Genomic DNA, 19,281 nt, shown 5'->3' on the forward strand with positions numbered 1-19,281 from the left:
TAAGGCAGCCCCTCAAACTAAGGCGGACTCTCAAACTGAGGATGCCCCTCAAACTAAAGCATCCGATCAAACTAAGGCAGCCCCTCAAACTAAGGCAGCCGCTCAAACTAAGGCAGACTCTCAAACTAAGGAAGCCCCTCAAACGAAGGCAAATCTCAAACTAAGGCAGCCGCTCAAACTAAGGCAGCCCCTCAACCTAAGGCAGCCACTCAAACTCAGGCAGCCACTCAAACTAAGGCAGACTCTCAAACTAAGGCAGCCCCTCAAACTGAGGCAGCCAGTCAAACTAAGGCAGCCCCTCAAACTCAGGCAGCCTCTCAACTTAAGGCGTACACTCAAACTAAGGCAGCCGCTCAAACTATGGCAGCCCCTCCAACTCAGGCAACCTCTCAAACTAAGGCAGACTCTCAAACTAAGGCAGCCGCTCAAACTAAGGCAGCCTCTCAAACTAAGGCAGCTTCTCAAAGTAAGGCAGCCCCTCAAACTAAGGCAGCCGCTCAAACTAAGGCAGATTCTCAAACTAAGGCAGCCCCTCAAACTAAGGCAGCCGCTCAAACCAAGGCAGACTCTTAAACTAAGGCAGCCGCTCAAACTAACGCAGCCGCTCAAACTGAGGCAGACTCTCAAACTAAGGCAGCCCCTCAAAGTAAGGCAGGCTCTCAAACTAAGGAAGCCCCTCAAGCTAAGACAGCCGCTCAAACTAAGGCAGCCTCTCAAACTAAGGCAGACTCTCAAACTAAGGCAGCCCCTCAAACTATGGCAGCCGCTCAAACTAAGGCAGCCTCTCAAACTAAGGCCTCTCAAACTAAGGCAGCCCCTCAAACTAAGGCAGACTCTCAAACTAAGGCAGCCCCTCAAACTAAGGCAGCCGATCAAACTAAGGCAGCCCCTCAAACTGATGCAGTCCCTAAAAGTAATGCACCTCCCCAAACTAATGCAGTCCCTAAAACTAATGCAGCCCCTTAAACAAATGCAACCCCACAATCAGAGGCAGTCCCTCAAACTAAGGCAGCCGCTCAAACTAAGGCAGCCGTTCAAACTAAGGCAGCCCCTCAAACTAAGGCAGCACCTCAAACAAATGCAACCCCTCAATCTAAGGCAGCCTCTCAAACTAAGGCAGCCCCTCAAACTAAGGCAGAGTCTCAAACGAAGGCAGCCGCTCAAACTAAGGCAGCCTCTCAAACTAAGGCAGCCGCTCAAACTAAGGCGGACTCTCAAACTAAGTAAGCCCCTCAAACGAAGGCAAATCTCAAACTAAGGCAGCCGTTCAAACTAATGCAGCCCCTCAAACTAAGGCAGCCGCTCACACTAAGGCCGCCGCACAAACTAAGGCAGCCGGTCAGACTAAGGCAGCCCCTCAAACTAAGGCAGCCGCTCACACTAAGGCAGCCGCTCAAACTAAGGCAGCCGGTCAAACTAAGGCAGCCGCTAAAACTAAGGCAGCCGGTCAAACTAAGGCAGCCGCTCAAACTAAGGCAGCCACTCAAACTAAGGCAGCCGCTCACACCAAGGCAGCCGCTCAACCTAAGGCAGCCTCTCAAACTAAGGCAGCTTCTCAAACTAAGGCAGCCACTCAAACTAAGGCAGACTCTCAATCTAAGGCTGACCCTCAAACTAAGGCAGCCGCTCAAACCAAGGCAGACTCTCAAACTAAGGCAGCCGCTCAAACTAAGGCAGCCTCTCAAACTAAGGCAGACTCTCAAACTAAGGCAGCCCCTCAAACTAAGGCAGACTCTCAAACTGAGGATGCCCCTCAAACTAAAGCATCCGATCAAACTAAGGCAGCCCCTCAAACTAAGGCAGCCGCTCAAACTAAGGCAGACTCTCAAACTAAGGAAGCCCCTCAAACGAAGGCAAATCTCAAACTAAGGCAGCCGCTCAAACTAAGGCAGCCCCTCAAACTAATGCAGCCACTCAAACTCAGGCAGCCACTCAAACTAAGGCAGCCCCTCAATCTAATGCAGCCTCACAAACTAAGGCAGCCGCTCAAACTGAGGCAGCCCCTCAAACTCATGCAGCCCCTCAAACTAAGGCAGCCGCTCAAACTAAGGCAGCCTCTCAAACTAAGGCAGCTTCTCAAAGTAAGGCAGCCCCTCAAAATAATGCAGCCACTCAAACTCAGGCAGCCTCTCAAACTAAGGCAGCCGCTCAAACTAAGGCAGCCCCTCAAACTATGGCAGCCGCTCAAACTAAGGCAGCCCCTCAAACTCAGGCAGCCTCTCAAATTAAGGCAGACTCTCAAACTAAGGCAGCCGCTCAAACTAAGGCAGCCCCTCAAACTCAGGCAGCCGGTCAAACAATGGCAGCCGCTCAAACTAAGGCAGCCGCTCAAACTGAGGCAGACTCTCAAACTAAGGCAGCCCCTCAAACGAAGGCAGACTCTCAAACTAAGGCAGCGCCTCAAACTAAGGCAGCCGCTCAAACTAAGGCAGCCGCACAAACTAAGGCAGACTCTCAAACTAAGGCAGCCCCTCAAACTAAGGCAGACGCTCAAACTACGGCAGCCCCTCATATCAGGCAGACTCTCAAACTAAGGCAGACTCTCAAACTAAGGCAGCCCCTCTAACTAAGGCAGCCGCTCAAACTAATGCAGTCCCTAAAACTAATGCACCTCCCCAAACTAATGCAGTCCCTAAAACTAATGCAGCCCCTTGAACAAATGCAGCCCCACAATCTAAGGCAGCCACTCAAACTAAGGCAGCCGCTCAAACTTAGGCAGCCGCTCAAACTTAGGCAGCCCCTCAAACTAAGGCAGCCCATCAAACGAATGCAGCCCCTCAATCTAATGCAGCCTCACAAACTAAGGCAGCCCCTCAAACTGAGGCAGCCTCTCAAACTAGGGCAGCCGCCCAAACGAAGGCAGCCGCTCATTCTAAGGCAGACTCTCAAACTAAGGAAGCCCCTCAAACGAAGGCAAATCTCAAACTAAGGCAGCCCCTCAACCTAAGGCAGCCACTCAAACTCAGGCAGCCACTCAAACTAAGGCAGACTCTCAAACTAAGGCAGCCCCTCAAACTGAGGCAGCCAGTCAAACTAAGGCAGCCCCTCAAACTCAGGCAGCCTCTCAAATTAAGGCGTACACTCAAACTAAGGCAGCCGCTCAAACTATGGCAGCCCCTCCAACTCAGGCAACCTCTCAAACTAAGGCAGACTCTCAAACTAAGGCAGCCGCTCAAACTAAGGCAGCCTCTCAAACTAAGGCAGCTTCTCAAAGTAAGGCAGCCCCTCAAACTAAGGCAGCCGCTCAAACTAAGGCAGATTCTCAAACTAAGGCAGCCCCTCAAACTAAGGCAGCCGCTCAAACCAAGGCAGACTCTTAAACTAAGGCAGCCGCTCAAACTAACGCAGCCGCTCAAACTGAGGCAGACTCTCAAACTAAGGCAGCCCCTCAAAGTAAGGCAGGCTCTCAAACTAAGGCAGCCCCTCAAGCTAAGGCAGCCGCTCAAACTAAGGCAGCCTCTCAAACTAAGGCAGACTCTCAAACTAAGGCAGCCCCTCAAACTAAGGCAGACTCTCAAACTAAGGCTGCCCCTCAAACTAAGGCAGCCGTTCAAACTAAGGCAGCCCCTCAAACTAAGGCAGCCGCTCAAACTAAGGCAGACTCTCAAACTGAGGATGCCCCCCAAACGAAGGCAAATCTCAAACTAAGGCAGCCGCTCAAACTGAGGCAGACTCTCAAACTAAGGCAGCCCCTCAAACTAAGGCAGACTCTCAAACTAAGGCAGCCCCTCAAACTATGGCAGCCGCTCAAACTAAGGCAGCCTCTCAAACTAAGGCCTCTCAAACTAAGGCAGCCCCTCAAACTAAGGCAGACTCTCAAACTAAGGCAGCCCCTCAAACTAAGGCAGCCGATCAAACTAAGGCAGCCCCTCAAACTGATGCAGTCCCTAAAAGTAATGCACCTCCCCAAACTAATGCAGTCCCTAAAACTAATGCAGCCCCTTAAACAAATGCAACCCCACAATCAGAGGCAGTCCCTCAAACTAAGGCAGCCTCTCAAACTAAGGCAGCCGCTCAAACTAAGGCAGCCGTTCAAACTAAGGCAGCCCCTCAAACTAAGGCAGCACCTCAAACAAATGCAACCCCTCAATCTAAGGCAGCCTCTCAAACTAAGGCAGCCCCTCAAACTAAGGCAGAGTCTCAAACGAAGGCAGCCGCTCAAACTAAGGCAGCCTCTCAAACTAAGGCAGCCGCTCACACTAAGGCCGCCGCACAAACTAAGGCAGCCGGTCAGACTAAGGCAGCCCCTCAAACTAAGGCAGCCGCTCACACTAAGGCAGCCGCTCAAACTAAGGCAGCCGGTCAAACTAAGGCAGCCGCTAAAACTAAGGCAGCCGGTCAAACTAAGGCAGCCGCTCAAACTAAGGCAGCCACTCAAACTAAGGCAGCCGCTCACACCAAGGCAGCTGCTCAAACTAAGGCAGCCGGTCAAACTAAGGCAGCCCCTCAAACTGAGGCAGCAGCTCAAACTAAGGCAGCCCCTCAAACTAAGGCAGCCGCTCACACTAAGGCAGCCGGTCAAACCAAGGCAGCCCCTCAAACTAAGGCAGCCGCTCACACTAAGGCAGCCGCTCACACTAAGGCAGCCGGTCAAACTAAGGCAGCCCCTCAAACTGAGGCAGCAGCTCAAACTAAGGCAGCCCCTCAAACTAAGGCAGCCGCTCACACTAAGGCAGCCGGTCAAACCAAGGCAGCCCCTCAAACTAAGGCAGCCGCTCACACCAAGGCAGCTGCTCAAACTAAGGCAGCCGGTCAAACTAAGGCAGCCCCTCAAACTGAGGCAGCAGCTCAAACTAAGGCAGCCCCTCAAACTAAGGCAGCCGCTCACACTAAGGCAGCCGGTCAAACCAAGGCAGCCCCTCAAACTAAGGCAGCCCCTCAAACTAAGGCAGCCGCTCACACTAAGGCAGCCGGTCAAACCAAGGCAGCCCCTCAAACTAAGGCAGCCGGTCAAACTAAGGCACCCCCTCAAACTAAGGCAGCCGCTCACACTAAGGCAGCCGCTCAAACTAAGGCAGCCGGTCAAACCAAGGCAGCCCCTCAAACTAAGGCAGCCGGTCAAACTAAGGCAGCCCCTCAAACTAAGGCAGCCGGTCAAACTAAGGCAGCCCCTCAAACTAAGGCAGATTCTCAAACTAAGGCAGCCCCTCAAACTAAGGCAGCCCCTCAAACTAAGGCAGCCGGTCAAACTAAGGCAGCCCCTCAAACTAAGGCAGACTCTCAAACTGAGGCAGCCCCTCAAACTCAATCAGCCTCTCAAATTAAGGCAGACTCTCAAACTCAGGCAGCCGCTCAAACTAAGGCAGCCCCTCAAACTCAGGCAGCCTCTCAAACTAAGGCAGCCGCTCAAACTAAGGAAGCCTCTCAAACTAAGGCAGGCTCTCAAAGTAAGGCAGCCCCTCAAACTAAGGCAGCCGGTCAAACTAAGGCAGACTCTCAAACTAAGGAAGCCCCTCAAACGAAGGCAAATCTCAAACTAAGGCAGCCGCTCAAACTAAGGCAGCCCCTCAACCTAAGGCAGCCACTCAAACTCAGGCAGCCACTCAAACTAAGGCAGACTCTCAAACTAAGGCAGCCCCTCAAACTGAGGCAGCCAGTCAAACTAAGGCAGCCCCTCAAACTCAGGCAGCCTCTCAAATTAAGGCGTACACTCAAACTAAGGCAGCCGCTCAAACTATGGCAGCCCCTCCAACTCAGGCAACCTCTCAAACTAAGGCAGACTCTCAAACTAAGGCAGCCGCTCAAACTAAGGCAGCCTCTCAAACTAAGGCAGCTTCTCAAAGTAAGGCAGCCCCTCAAACTAAGGCAGCCGCTCAAACTAAGGCAGATTCTCAAACTAAGGCAGCCCCTCAAACTAAGGCAGCCGCTCAAACCAAGGCAGACTCTTAAACTAAGGCAGCCGCTCAAACTAACGCAGCCGCTCAAACTGAGGCAGACTCTCAAACTAAGGCAGCCCCTCAAAGTAAGGCAGGCTCTCAAACTAAGGCAGCCCCTCAAGCTAAGGCAGCCGCTCAAACTAAGGCAGCCTCTCAAACTAAGGCAGACTCTCAAACTAAGGCAGCCCCTCAAACTAAGGCAGACTCTCAAACTAACGCTGCCCCTCAAACTAAGGCAGCCGTTCAAACTAAGGCAGCCCCTCAAACTAAGGCAGCCGCTCAAACTAAGGCAGACTCTCAAACTGAGGAAGCCCCCCAAACGAAGGCAAATCTCAAACTAAGGCAGCCGCTCAAACTGAGGCAGACTCTCAAACTAAGGCAGCCCCTCAAACTAAGGCAGACTCTCAAACTAAGGCAGCCCCTCAAACTATGGCAGCCGCTCAAACTAAGGCAGCCTCTCAAACTAAGGCCTCTCAAACTAAGGCAGCCCCTCAAACTAAGGCAGACTCTCAAACTAAGGCAGCCCCTCAAACTAAGGCAGCCGATCAAACTAAGGCAGCCCCTCAAACTGATGCAGTCCCTAAAAGTAATGCACCTCCCCAAACTAATGCAGTCCCTAAAACTAATGCAGCCCCTTAAACAAATGCAACCCCACAATCAGAGGCAGTCCCTCAAACTAAGGCAGCCTCTCAAACTAAGGCAGCCGCTCAAACTAAGGCAGCCGTTCAAACTAAGGCAGCCCCTCAAACTAAGGCAGCACCTCAAACAAATGCAACCCCTCAATCTAAGGCAGCCTCTCAAACTAAGGCAGCCCCTCAAACTAAGGCAGAGTCTCAAACGAAGGCAGCCGCTCAAATTAAGGCAGCCGTTCAAACTAATGCAGCCCCTCAAACTAAGGCAGCCGCTCACACTAAGGCAGCCGCTCAAACTAAGGCAGCCGGTCAAACTAAGGCAGCCGCTAAAACTAAGGCAGCCGGTCAAACTAAGGCAGCCGCTCAAACTAAGGCAGCCACTCAAACTAAGGCAGCCGCTCACACCAAGGCAGCCGCTCAAACTAAGGCAGCCGGTCAAACTAAGGCAGCCCCTCAAACTGAGGCAGCAGCTCAAACTAAGGCAGCCCCTCAAACTAAGGCAGCCGCTCACACTAAGGCAGCCGCTCAAACTAAGGCAGCCGGTCAAACCAAGGCAGCCCCTCAAACTAAGGCAGCCGGTCAAACTAAGGCAGCCCCTCAAACTAAGGCAGCCGGTCAAACTAAGGCAGCCCCTCAAACTAAGGCAGCGCTCAAACTAAGGCAGCCCCTCAAACTAAGGCAGCCGCTCACACTAAGGCAGCCGCTCAAACTAAGGCAGCCGGTCAAACCAAGGCAGCCCCTCAAACTAAGGCAGCCGGTCAAACTAAGGCAGCCACTCAAACTAAGGCAGATTCTCAAACTAAGGCAGCCCCTCAAACTAAGGCAGCCGCTCAAACTAAGGAAGCCTCTCAAACTAAGGCAGGCTCTCAAAGTAAGGCAGCCCCTCAAACTAAGGCAGCCGGTCAAACTAAGGCAGACTCTCAAACTAAGGCAGCCCCTCAAACTAAGGCAGCCGGTCAAACTAAGGCAGCCCCTCAAACGAAGGCAGACTCTCAAACTGAGGCAGCCCCTCAAACTCAATCAGCCTCTCAAATTAAGGCAGACTCTCAAACTCAGGCAGCCGCTCAAACTAAGGCAGCCCCTCAAACTCAGGCAGCCTCTCAAACTAAGGCAGCCGCTCAAACTAAGGAAGCCTCTCAAACTAAGGCAGGCTCTCAAAGTAAGGCAGCCCCTCAAACTAAGGCAGCCGGTCAAACTAAGGCAGACTCTCAAACTAAGGCAGCCCCTCAAACTAAGGCAGCCGCTCAAACTAAGGCAGCCCCTCAAACTAAGGCAGACTCTCAAACTAAGGCAGCCCTTCAAACAAAGGCAGCCGCTCAAACTAAGGCAGCCCCTCAAACTAAGGCAGATTCTCAAACTAAGGCAGCCCCTCAAACTAAGGCAGCCGCTCAAACTGAGACAGCCGCTCAAACTAAGGCAGCCCCTCAAAGCAAGGCAGTCCCTCAAACAATGCAACCCCTCCAACGAATGCAGCCCCTCAAATTAATGCAGCCCATCAAACTAATGCAGTCTCTCAAAGTAAGGCTGCACCTCAAACTAAGTCAGGCCCCGAAACTAATGCAACCCCTGAAACAAATGCAGCACCTCAAACTAAGGCAGCCCCTCAAACAAAGTCAGATCATAACACTAAGGCAGACCCTCAATCTAATGCAGCCACTGAATTTAAAGCAGAGCCTTAAACTAAGGCAGCCCCTCAATCTAGTAGAGCCTGTCAAACTAAAGCAGCCCCTCAAAAATATGCAGCCCCTCAATCTAAGGCAGCCCCTCAAACTATGGCAGACTCTCAATCTAAGACAACCCCTCAATCTAAGACAACGCCTCAATCTGAGGCAGCCCCTCAAACTAAGGCAGACTCTCAAACTAAGGCAGCACCTCAAACTAAGGCAGCTGCTCAAACTAAGGCAGCCGCTCAAACAAAGTCAGCATCTCAAACTAAGGCAGCCTCTAAAACAAAGGCAGCATCTCAAACAAAGGCAGCATCTCAAACAAAGGCAGCATCTCAAACAAAGGCAGCCACTCAAACTAAGGGAGCCGCTCAAACTAAGGCATCCCCTCAAACTCAGGCAGCCGCTCGAACTAATGCAGAACTCAATCCAAGACAGCCCCTCAAACTAAGGCAGCCGCTCAAACTAAGGCAGACTCTCAAACTAAGGCAGACCCTCAAACTAAGGCAGCCGCTCAAACCAAGGCAGACTCTCAAACGAAGGCAGCCCCTCAAACTAAGGGAGCCGCTCAAACTAAGGCATCCCCTCAAACTGAGGCAGCTGCTCAAACTAATGCAGAACTCAATCTAAGGCAGCCCCTCAAACTAAGGCAGCCCCTCAAACTAATGCAGCCCCTCAAAATAATGCAGCCCCTCAAAGGAAGGCAGCCGCTCAAACTAAGGCAGCCCCTCAAACTAATGCAGTCCCTAAAACTAATGCGCCTCCCCAAACTAATGCAGTCCCTAAAACTAATGCAGCCCCTTAAACAAATGCAGCCTCACAATCTAAGGCCGCCACTCAAACTAAGTCAGCCGCTCAAACTAAGGCAGCCGCTCAAACAAAGGCAGCCCCTTAAACGAAGGCAGCCCATCAAACAAATGCAGCCCCACAATCTAAAGCAGCCTCTCAAACTACGGCAGCCGCTCAAACTAAGGCTGCCTCTCAAACTAAGGCAGCCGCTCAAACTAAGGCAGCCGCTCAAACTAAGGCAGCCCCTCAAACGAAGGAAGCCCATCAAACAAATGCAGCACCTCAATCTAAAGCAGCCTCTCAAACCATGGCAGCCGCTAAAACTAAGGCAGCCTCTCAAACTAAGGCAGCCGCTCAAACTAAGGCAGCCGCTCAAACTAAGGCAGCCGCTCAAACTAAGGTAGACTCTCAAACTAAGGAAGCCCCTCAAACGAAGGCAATTCTCAAAATAAGGCAGCCGCTCAAACAAAGGCAGCCCCTCAAACTATGGCAGCCGCTCAAACGAAGGCAGCCGCTCAAACTGAGGCAGACTGTCAAACTAAGGCAGCCCCTCAAACTAAGGCAGCCGCTCAAACTAAGGCAGACTCTCAAACTAAGGAAGCCCCTCAAACGAAGGCAATTCTCAAACTAAGGCAGCCGCTCAAACAAAGGCAGCCCCTCAAACTATGGCAGCCGCTCAAACGAAGGCAGCCGCTCAAACTGAGGCAGACTGTCAAACTAAGGCAGCCCCTCAAACTGTGGCAGCCGGTCAAACTAAGGCAGCCCTTCAAACTATTGCAGCCTCTCAAACTAAGGCAGCCCCTCAAACTCAGGCAGCCTCTCAAATTGAGGCAGACTCTCAAACTAAGGCAGCCGCTAAAAACTAAGGCTGCCCTTCAAACTCAGGCAGCCCCTCAAACTACGGCAGCCGATCAAACCAAGGCAGCCTCTCAAACTAAGGCAGCTTCTCAAAGTAAGGCAGCCCCTCAAACTAAGGCAGCCGCTCAAACTAAGGCAGACTCTCAAACTAAGGCAGCCCCTCAAACTAAGGCAGCCGCTCAAACCAAGGCAGACTCTCAAACTAAGGCTGCCGTTCAAACTAAGGCAGCCGCTCAAACTGAGGCAAACTCTCAAACTAAGGCAGCCCCTCAAACTAAGGCAGCCGCTCAAACTAAGGCAGCCGCTCAAACTAAGGCAGACTCTCAAACTAAGGCAGCCCCTCAAACTGAGGCAGCCGGTCAAACTGAGGCAGCCGGTCAAACTAATGCAGCCGTTCAAACTATTGCAGCCGCTCAAACTAAGGCAGCCCCTCAAACTCAGGCAGCCTCTCAAATTAAGGCAGACTCTCAAACTGAGGCAGCCGCTCAAAATAAGGCAGCCCCTCAAACTCAGGCAGCCCCTCAAACAAAGGCAGCCGCTCAAACTAAGGCATCCTCTCAAACGAAGGCAGCTTCTCAAAGTAAGGCAGCCCCTCAAACTAAGGCAGCCGCTCAAACTAAGGCAGACTCTCAAACTAAGGCAGCCCCTTAAACCAAGGCAGCCGCTCAAACCAAGGCATGCTCTCAAACTAAGGCAGCCGCTCAAACTAAGGCAGCCGCTCAAACTGAGGCAGACTCTCAAACTAAGGCAGCCCCTCAAACTAAGGCAGACTCTCAAATTAAGGCAGCGCCTCAAACTAAGGCAGCCGCTCAAACTAAGGCAGCCGCTCAAACTAAGGCAGACTCTCAAACTAATGCAGCCCCTCAAACTAAGGCAGACTCTCAAACTAAGGCAGCCCCTCAAACTGAGGCAGACTCTGAAACGAAGGCAGCCCCTCAAACTAAGGCAGACTCTCAAACTAAGGCAGCCCCTCAAACTAAGGCAGACTCTCAAACTAAGGCAGCCCCTCAAACTAAGGCAGCCCCTCAAACTAATGCAGTCCCTAAAACTAATGCACCTCCCCAAACGAATGCAGTCCCTAAAACTAATGCAGCCCCTTAAACAAATGCAGCCCCACAATCTAAGGCAGCCACTCAAACGAAGGCAGCCATTCAAAGTAAGGCAGCCGCTCAAACTAAGGCAGCCCCTCAAACTAAGGCAGCCCATCAAATGAATGCAGCCCCTCAATCTAAAGCAGCCTCACAAACTAAGGCAGCCCCTCAAACTAAGTCAGCCTCTCAAACTAGGGCAGCCGCTCAAACGAAGGCAGCCTCTCAAACTCAGGCAGCCGCTCAAACTAAGGCAGCCGCTCAAACTAAGGCAGAGTCTCAAACTAAGGAAGCCCCTCAAACGAAGGCAAATCCCAAACTAAGGCAGCTGCTCAAACTAAGGCAGCCGTTCAAACTGAGGCAGACTCTCAAACTAAGGCAGCCCCTCAAACTGAGGCAGCCGGTCAGACTAAGGCAGCCGTTCAAACTATTGCAGCCTCTCAAACTAAGGCAGCCCCTCAAACTCAGGCAGCCTCTCAAATTAAGGCAGACTCTCAAACTGAGGCAGCCGCTCAAAATAAGGCAGCCCCTCAAACTCAGGCAGCCCCTCAAACAAAGGCAGCCGCTCAAACTAAGGCATCCTCTCAAACGAAGGCAGCTTCTCAAAGTAAGGCAGCCCCTCAAACTAAGGCAGCCGCTCAAACTAAGGCAGACTCTCAAACTAAGGCAGCCCCTCAAACTAAGGCAGCCGCTCAAACCAAGGCATGCTCTCAAACTAAGGCAGCCGCTCAAACTGAGGCAGCCGCTCAAACTGAGGCAGACTCTCAAACTAAGGCAGCCCCTCAAACTAATGCAGACTCTCAAATTAAGGCAGCGCCTCAAACTAAGGCAGCCGCTCAAACTAAGGCAGCCGCTCAAACTAAGGCAGACTCTCAAACTAATGCAGCCCCTCAAACTAAGGCAGACTCTCAAACTAAGGCAGCCCCTCAAACTGAGGCAGCCGGTCAAACTAAGGCAGCCCCTCAAACTAATGCAGCCTCTCAAACTAAGGCAGCCGCTCAAACTCAGGCAGCCTCTCAAATTAAGGCAGACTCTCAAACTAAGGCAGCCGCTCAAACTAAGGCAACCCCTCAAACTCAGGCAGCCCCTCAAACTAAGGCAGCCGCTCAAACTACGGCAGCCTCTCAAACTACGGCAGCCTCTCAAACTAAGGCAGCTTCTCAAAGTAAGGCAGCCTCTCAAACGAAGGCAGCCGCTCAAACTAAGGCAGACTCTCAAACGAAGGCAGCCCCTCAAACTAAGGCAGCCGCTCAAACCAAGGCAGACTCTCAATCTGAGGCAGCCGCTCAAACTAACGCAGCCGCTCAAACTGAGGCAGACTCTCAAACTAAGGCAGCCCCTCAAACAAAGGCAGACTCTCAAACTAAGGCAGCCCCTCAAACTAAGGCAGCAGCTCAAACTAAGGCCGCCGCTTAAACTAAGGCAGACTCTCAAACTAAGGCTGCCGCTTAAACTAAGGCAGACTCTCAAACTAAGGCAGCCCCTCAAACTAAGGCAGCCGCTCAAACTGATGCAGCCGTTCAAACTAAGGCAGCCCCTCAAACTAAGGCAGCCCCTCAAACAAATGCAACCCTTCAATCTAAGGCAGCCTCTCAAACTAAGGCAGCCCGTCAGACTAAGTCAGCCTCTCAAACGAAGGCAGCCGCTCAAACTAAGGCAGCCTCTCAAACTAAGGCAGCCGCTCAAACTAAGGCAGACGCTAAAAGTAAGGCAGCCCCTCAAACTAAGGCAGCCGCTCAACCTAAGGCGGACTCTCAAACTAAGGAAGCCCCTCAAACGAAGGCAAATCTCAAACAAAGGCAACCGCTCAAACTAAGGCAGACCATCAAACTAAGGCAGCCGCTCACACTAAGGCAGCCGCTCAAACTAAGGCAGCCGGTCAAACTAAGGCAGCCCCTCAAACTAAGTCAGCCGCTCACACTAAGGCAGCCGCTCACACTAAGGCAGCCCCTCAAACTAAGGCAGCCGCTCAAACTAAGGCAGCCGCTCAAACTAAGGCAGTCGCTCACACTAAGGCAGCCGCTCAAACTAAGGCAGCCGGTCAAACTAAGGCAGCCCCTCAAACTAAGGCAGCCGCTCAAACTGAGGCAGCCCCTCAAACAAAGGCAGCCGCTCACACTAAGGCAGCCGCTCAAACTAAGGCAGCTGGTCAAACCAAGGCAGCCCCTCAAGCTAAGGCAGCCGATCAAACTAAGGCAGCCCCTCAAACTAAGGCAGCCGGTCAAACTAAGGCATCCCCTCAAACTAAGGCAGACTCTCAAACTAAGGCAGCCCCTCAAACTAAGGCAGCCGGTCAAAATAAGGCAGCACCTCAAACTAAAGCAGACTCTCAAACTGAGGCAGCCCCTCAAACTCAGGCAGCCTCTCAAATTAAGGCAGACTCTCAAACTAAGGCAGCCGCTCAGACTAAGGCAGCCCCTCAAACTCAGGCAGCCTCTCAAACTAAGGCAGCCGCTCAAACTAAGGAAGCCTCTCAAACTAAGGCAGCCACTCAAAGTAAGGCAGCCCCTCAAACTAAGGCAGCCGGTCAAACTAAGGCAGACTCTCAAACTAAGGCAGCCCCTCAAACTAAGGCAGCCGCTCAAACTAAGGCAGCCCCTCAAACTAAGGCAGCCGCTCAAACTAAGGCAGCCTCTCAAACTAAGGCAGACTCTCAAACTAAGGCAGCCCCTCAAACTAAGGCAGATTCTCAAACTAAGGCAGCCCCTCAAACTAAGGCAGCCGCTCAAACTAAGGCAGCCGCTCAAACTAAGGCAGGCTCCGGAACTAAGGCAGCCCCTCAAACTAAGGCAGCCGCTCAAACCATGGCAGCCCCTCAAACTGAGGCAGCCTCTCAAACGAAGGCAGCCCCTCAAACTAAGGCAGACTCTGAAACTAAGGCAGCCCCTCAAACAAAGGCAGCCCCTCAAAATAAGGCAGCCGCTCAAACTAAAGCAGCCCCTCAAACTAATGCAGCCCATCAAACTAATGCAGCCCATCAAACTAATGCAGCCCATCAAACTAATGCAGTCTCTCAAAGTAAGGCAGCACCTCAAACGAAGTCAGGCCCTGAAACTAATGCAAACCCTGAAACAAATGCAGCACCTCAAACTAAGGCAGCCCCTCAAACTAAGGCAGACCCTAACACTAAGGCAGACCCTCAATCTAATGCAGCCCCTGAATTTAACGCAGAGCCTTAAACTAAGGCAGCCCCTCAATCTAGTAGAGCCTCTCAAACTAAAGCAGCCCCTCAAACATATGCAGCCCCTCAATCTAAGGCAGCCCCTCAAACGAATGCAGCCTCTCAATCTTATGCAACCCCTCAAACCTATGCAGCCCCTCAAACCTATGCAGCCCCTCAAACTATGGCAGCCTCTCAATCTAAGACAACCCCTCAATCTAAGACAACGCCTCAATCTAAGGCAGCCCCTCAAACTAAGGCAGACTCTCAAACTAAGGCAGCCCCTCAAACTCAGGCAGCCGCTCAAACTAAGGCAGTCGCTCAAACGAAGTCAGCATCTCAAACAAAGGCAGCATCTCAAACAAAGGCAGCATCTCAAACAAAGGCAGCCCCTCAAACTAAGGGAGCCGCTCAAACTAAGGCATCCCCTCAAACTCAGGCAGCCGCTCAAACTAATGCAGAACTCAATCTAAGGCAGCCCCTCAAACTGAGGCAGCCCCTCAAACTAATCCAGCCCCTCAAACTAATGCAGCCCCTCAAACGAAGGCAGCCGCTCAAACTAAGGCAGCCCCTCAAACTAATGCAGTCCCTAAAACTAATGCGCCTCCCCAAACTAATGCAGTCCCTAAAACTAATGCAGCCCCTTAAACAAATGCAGCCCCACAATCTAAGGCAGCCACTCAAACTAAGTTAGCCTCTCAAACTAATGCAGCCGCTCAAACTAAGGCAGCCGCTCAAACAAAGGCAGCCCCTCAAACTAAGGCAGCCCATCAAACAAATGCAGCCCCTCAATCTAAAGCAGCCTCTCAAACTAAGGCAGCCGCTCAAACTAAGGCAGACTCTCAAACTAAGGCAGCCGCTCAAACTAAGGCAGCCGCTCAAATTAAGGCAGCCCCTCAAACTAAGGCAGCAATTCAAACAAATGCATCCCCTCAATCGAAAGCAGCCTCTCAAACTAAGGCAGCCCCTCAAACTAAGGCAGCCTCTCAAACTAAGGCAGCCACTCAAACTAAGGCAGCCGCTCAAACTAAGGCAGCCCCTCAAACTAAGGCAGCCGCTCAAACTAAGGCAGACTCTCAAAGTAAGGAAGCCCCTCAAACGAAGGCAATTCTCAAACAAAGGCAGCCGCTCAAACTAAGGCAGCCCCTCAAACTGAGGCAGCCGGCCAAACTAAGGCAGCCCTTCAAACTATTGCAGATTCTCAAACTAAGGCAGCCCCTCAAACTCTGGCAGCCTCTCAAATTGAGGCAGACCCTCAAACTAAGGCAGCCGCTCAAACTAAGGCAGCCCCTCAAACTCAGGCAGCCCCTCAAACTAAGGCAGCCGCTCAAACTAAGGCAGCCTCTCAAACTAAGGCAGCTTCTCAAAGTAAGGCAGCCCCTCAAACTAAGGCAGCCGCTCAAACTAAGGCAGACTCTCAAACGAAGGCAGCCCCTCAAACTAAGGCAGCCCCTCAAACCAAGGCAGACTCTCAAACTAAGGCAGCCGCTCAAACCAAGGCAGACTCTCAAACTAAGGCTGCCGCTCAAACTAAGGCAGCCGCTCAAACTGAGGCAGACTCTCAAACTAAGGCAGCCCCTCAAACTAAGGCAGACTCTCAAACTAAGGCAGCCCCTCAAACTAATGCAAATCTCAAACCAAGGCAGCCGCTCCAGCTAAGACAGCCCCTCAAACTATGGCTGCCGCACAAACTAAGGCAGCCACTCAAAATGAGGCAGACTCTCAAACTAAGGCAGCCCCTCAAACTGAGGCAGCCGGTCAAACTAAGGCAGCCCCTCATACTAATGCAGCCTCTCAAACTAAGGCAACCCCTCAAACTAAGGCAGCCGCTCAAACTAAGGCAGACTCTCAAACTAAGGAAGCCCCTCAAACTAATGCAAATCTCAAACCAAGGCAGCCGCTCCAGCTAAGGCAGCCCCTCAAACTATGGCTGCCGGTCAAACTAAGGCAGCCACTCAAACTGAGGCAGACTTTCAAACTAAGGCAGCCCCTCAAACTGAGGCAGCCGGTCAAACTAAGGCAGCCCCTCAAACTAATGCAGCCTCTCAAACTAAGGCAGCCCCTCAAACTCAGGCAGCCTCTCAAATTAAGGCAGACTCTCAAAATAAGGCAGCCCCTCAAACTAAGACAGCACCTCAAACTAAGGCAGACTCTCAAACTAAGGCAGCCCCTCAAACAAAGGCAGCCGCTCAAACCAAGGCAGACTCTCAAACTAAGGCAGCCCCTCAAACTAAGGCAGACTCTCAAACTAAGGCAGCCCCTCAAAGTAAGGCAGCCCCTCAAACTAAGGCAGCCGCTCAAACTAAGGCAGACTCTCAAACTAAGGCAGCCCCTCAAACTAAGGCAGACTCTCAAAGTAAGGCAGCCCCTCAGACTAAGGCAGCCACTCAAACTAAGGCAGCCACGCAAACTGATGCAGTCCCTAAAACTAATGCACCTCCCCAAACTAATGCAGTCCCTAAAACTAATGCAGCCCCTTAAACAAATGCTACCCCACAATCTGAGGCAGCCCCTCAAACTAAGGCAGCGTCTCAAACGAAGGCAGCCGCTCAAACTAAGGCATCCGCTCAAACTGAGGCAGCCGCTCACACTAAGGCAGCCGCTCAAACTAAGGCAGACTCTCAAACTAAGGAATCCCCTCAAACGAAGGCAAATCTCAAACTAAGGCAGCCACTCAAACTAAGGCAGCCCCTCAAACTGAGGCAGCCGCTCACACTAAGGCAGCCGCTCAAACTAAGGCAGACTCTCAAACTAAGGCAGCCCCTCAAACTAAGGCAGCCGCTCAAACTAAGGCAGCCGCTCAAACTAAGGCAGACTCTCAAACTAAGGCAACCCCTCAAACTAAGGCAGATTCTCAAACTAAGGCAGCCCCTCAAACTACTGCAGCTGCTCAAACTAAGGCAGCCGCTCAAACTAAGGCAGACTCTCAAACTAAGGCAGCCCCTCAAACTAAGGCAGTCGCTGAAACTAAGGCAGCCCCTCAAACTAAGGCAGCCTCTCAAACTAAGGCAGCCACTCAAACTAAGGCAGACTCTGAAACTAAGGCAGCCCCTCAACCGAAGGCAGCCGCTCAAACTAAGGCAGCACCTCAACCTAAGGCAGCCTCTCAAACTAAGGCAGCCCCTCATACTAAGGCAGCCTCTCAAACTAAGGCAGACTCTCAAAATAAGGCATCCCCTGAAACCAATGCAGCCACCAGAAGCAAGGCAGCCCCTCAAACAATGCAGCCCCTCAAACTAAGGCAGCCGCTCAAACTAAGGCAGACTCTCAAACTAAGGCAGCCCCTCAAACTAAGGCAGCCGCTGAAACTAAGGCAGCCCCTCAAACTAAGGCAGCCTCTCAAACTAAGGCAGCCACTCAAACTAAGGCAGACTCTGAAACTAAGGCAGCCCCTCAACCGAAGGCAGCCCCTCAAACTAAGGCAGCCCCTCAAACCAAGGCAGACTCTCAAACTAAGGCAGCCGCTCAAACCAAGGCAGACTCTCAAACTAAGGCTGCCGCTCAAACTGAGGCAGACTCTCAAACTAAGGCAGCCCCTCAAACTAAGGCAGACTCTCAAACTAAGGCAGCCCCTCAAACTAATGCAAATCTCAAACCAAGGCAGCCGCTCCAGCTAAGACAGCCCCTCAAACTATGGCTGCCGCACAAACTAAGGCAGCCACTCAAAATGAGGCAGACTCTCAAACTAAGGCAGCCCCTCAAACTGAGGCAGCCGGTCAAACTAAGGCAGCCCCTCATACTAATGCAGCCTCTCAAACTAAGGCAACCCCTCAAACTAAGGCAGCCGCTCAAACTAAGGCAGACTCTCAAACTAAGGAAGCCCCTCAAACTAATGCAAATCTCAAACCAAGGCAGCCGCTCCAGCTAAGGCAGCCCCTCAAACTATGGCTGCCGCTCAAACTAAGGCAGCCACTCAAACTGAGGCAGACTTTCAAACTAAGGCAGCCCCTCAAACTGAGGCAGCCGGTCAAACTAAGGCAGCCCCTCAAACTAATGCAGCCTCTCAAACTAAGGCAGCCCCTCAAACTCAGGCAGCCTCTCAAATTAAGGCAGACTCTCAAAATAAGGCTGCCGCTCAAACTAAGGCAGCCGATCAAACTCAGGCAGCCCCTCAAACTAAGGCAGCCTCTCAAACTAAGGCATCCTCTCAAACTAAGGCAGCTTCTCAAAGTAAGGCAGCCCCTCAAACTAAGACAGCACCTCAAACTAAGGCAGACTCTCAAACTAAGGCAGCCCCTCAAACTAAGGCAGCCGCTCAAACCAAGGCAGACTCTCAAACTAAGGCAGCCCCTCAAACTAAGGCAGACTCTCAAACTAAGGCAGCCCCTCAAAGTAAGGCAGCCGCTCAAACTAAGGCAGCCGCTCAAACTAAGGCAGACTCTCAAACTAAGGCAGCCCCTCAAACTAAGGCAGACTCTCAAAGTAAGGCAGCCCCTCAGACTAAGGCAGCCACTCAAACTAAGGCAGCCCCGCAAACTGATGCAGTCCCTAAAACTAATGCACCTCCCCAAACTAATGCAGTCCCTAAACCTAATGCAGCCCCTTAAACAAATGCTACCCCACAATCTGAGGCAGCCCCTCAAACTAAGGCAGCGTCTCAAACGAAGGCAGCCGCTCAAACTAAGGCATCCGCTCAAACTAAGGCAGCCCCCCAAACTAAGGCAGCCGCTCAAACTAAAGCAGACTCTCAAACTAAGGAATCCCCTCAAACGAAGGCAAATCTCAAACTAAGGCAGCCACTCAAACTGAGGCAGCCCCTCAAACTGAGGCAGCCGCTCACACTAAGGCAGCCGCTCAAACTAAGGCAGACTCTCAAACTAAGGCAGCCGGTCAAACTAAGGCAGCCCCTCAAACTAAGGCAGCCGCTCAAACTAAGGCAGCCGCTCAAACTAAGGCAGACTCTCAAACTAAGGCAACCCCTCAAACTAAGGCAGATTCTCAAACTAAGGCAGCCCCTCAAACTACTGCAGCTGCTCAAACTAAGGCAGCCGCTCAAACTAAGGCAGACTCTCAAACTAAGGCAGCCCCTCAAACTAAGGCAGTCGCTGAAACTAAGGCAGCCCCTCAAACTAAGGCAGCCTCTCAAACTAAGGCAGCCACTCAAACTAAGGCAGACTCTGAAACTAAGGCAGCCCCTCAACCGAAGGCAGCCGCTCAAACTAAGGCAGCCCCTCAACCTAAGGCAGCCTCTCAAACTAAGGCAGCCCCTCATAC

This window comes from Heterodontus francisci, unplaced genomic scaffold (assembly GCF_036365525.1).
Source record: "Heterodontus francisci isolate sHetFra1 unplaced genomic scaffold, sHetFra1.hap1 HAP1_SCAFFOLD_237, whole genome shotgun sequence".
Taxonomy (NCBI): Eukaryota; Metazoa; Chordata; class Chondrichthyes; order Heterodontiformes; family Heterodontidae; genus Heterodontus; species Heterodontus francisci.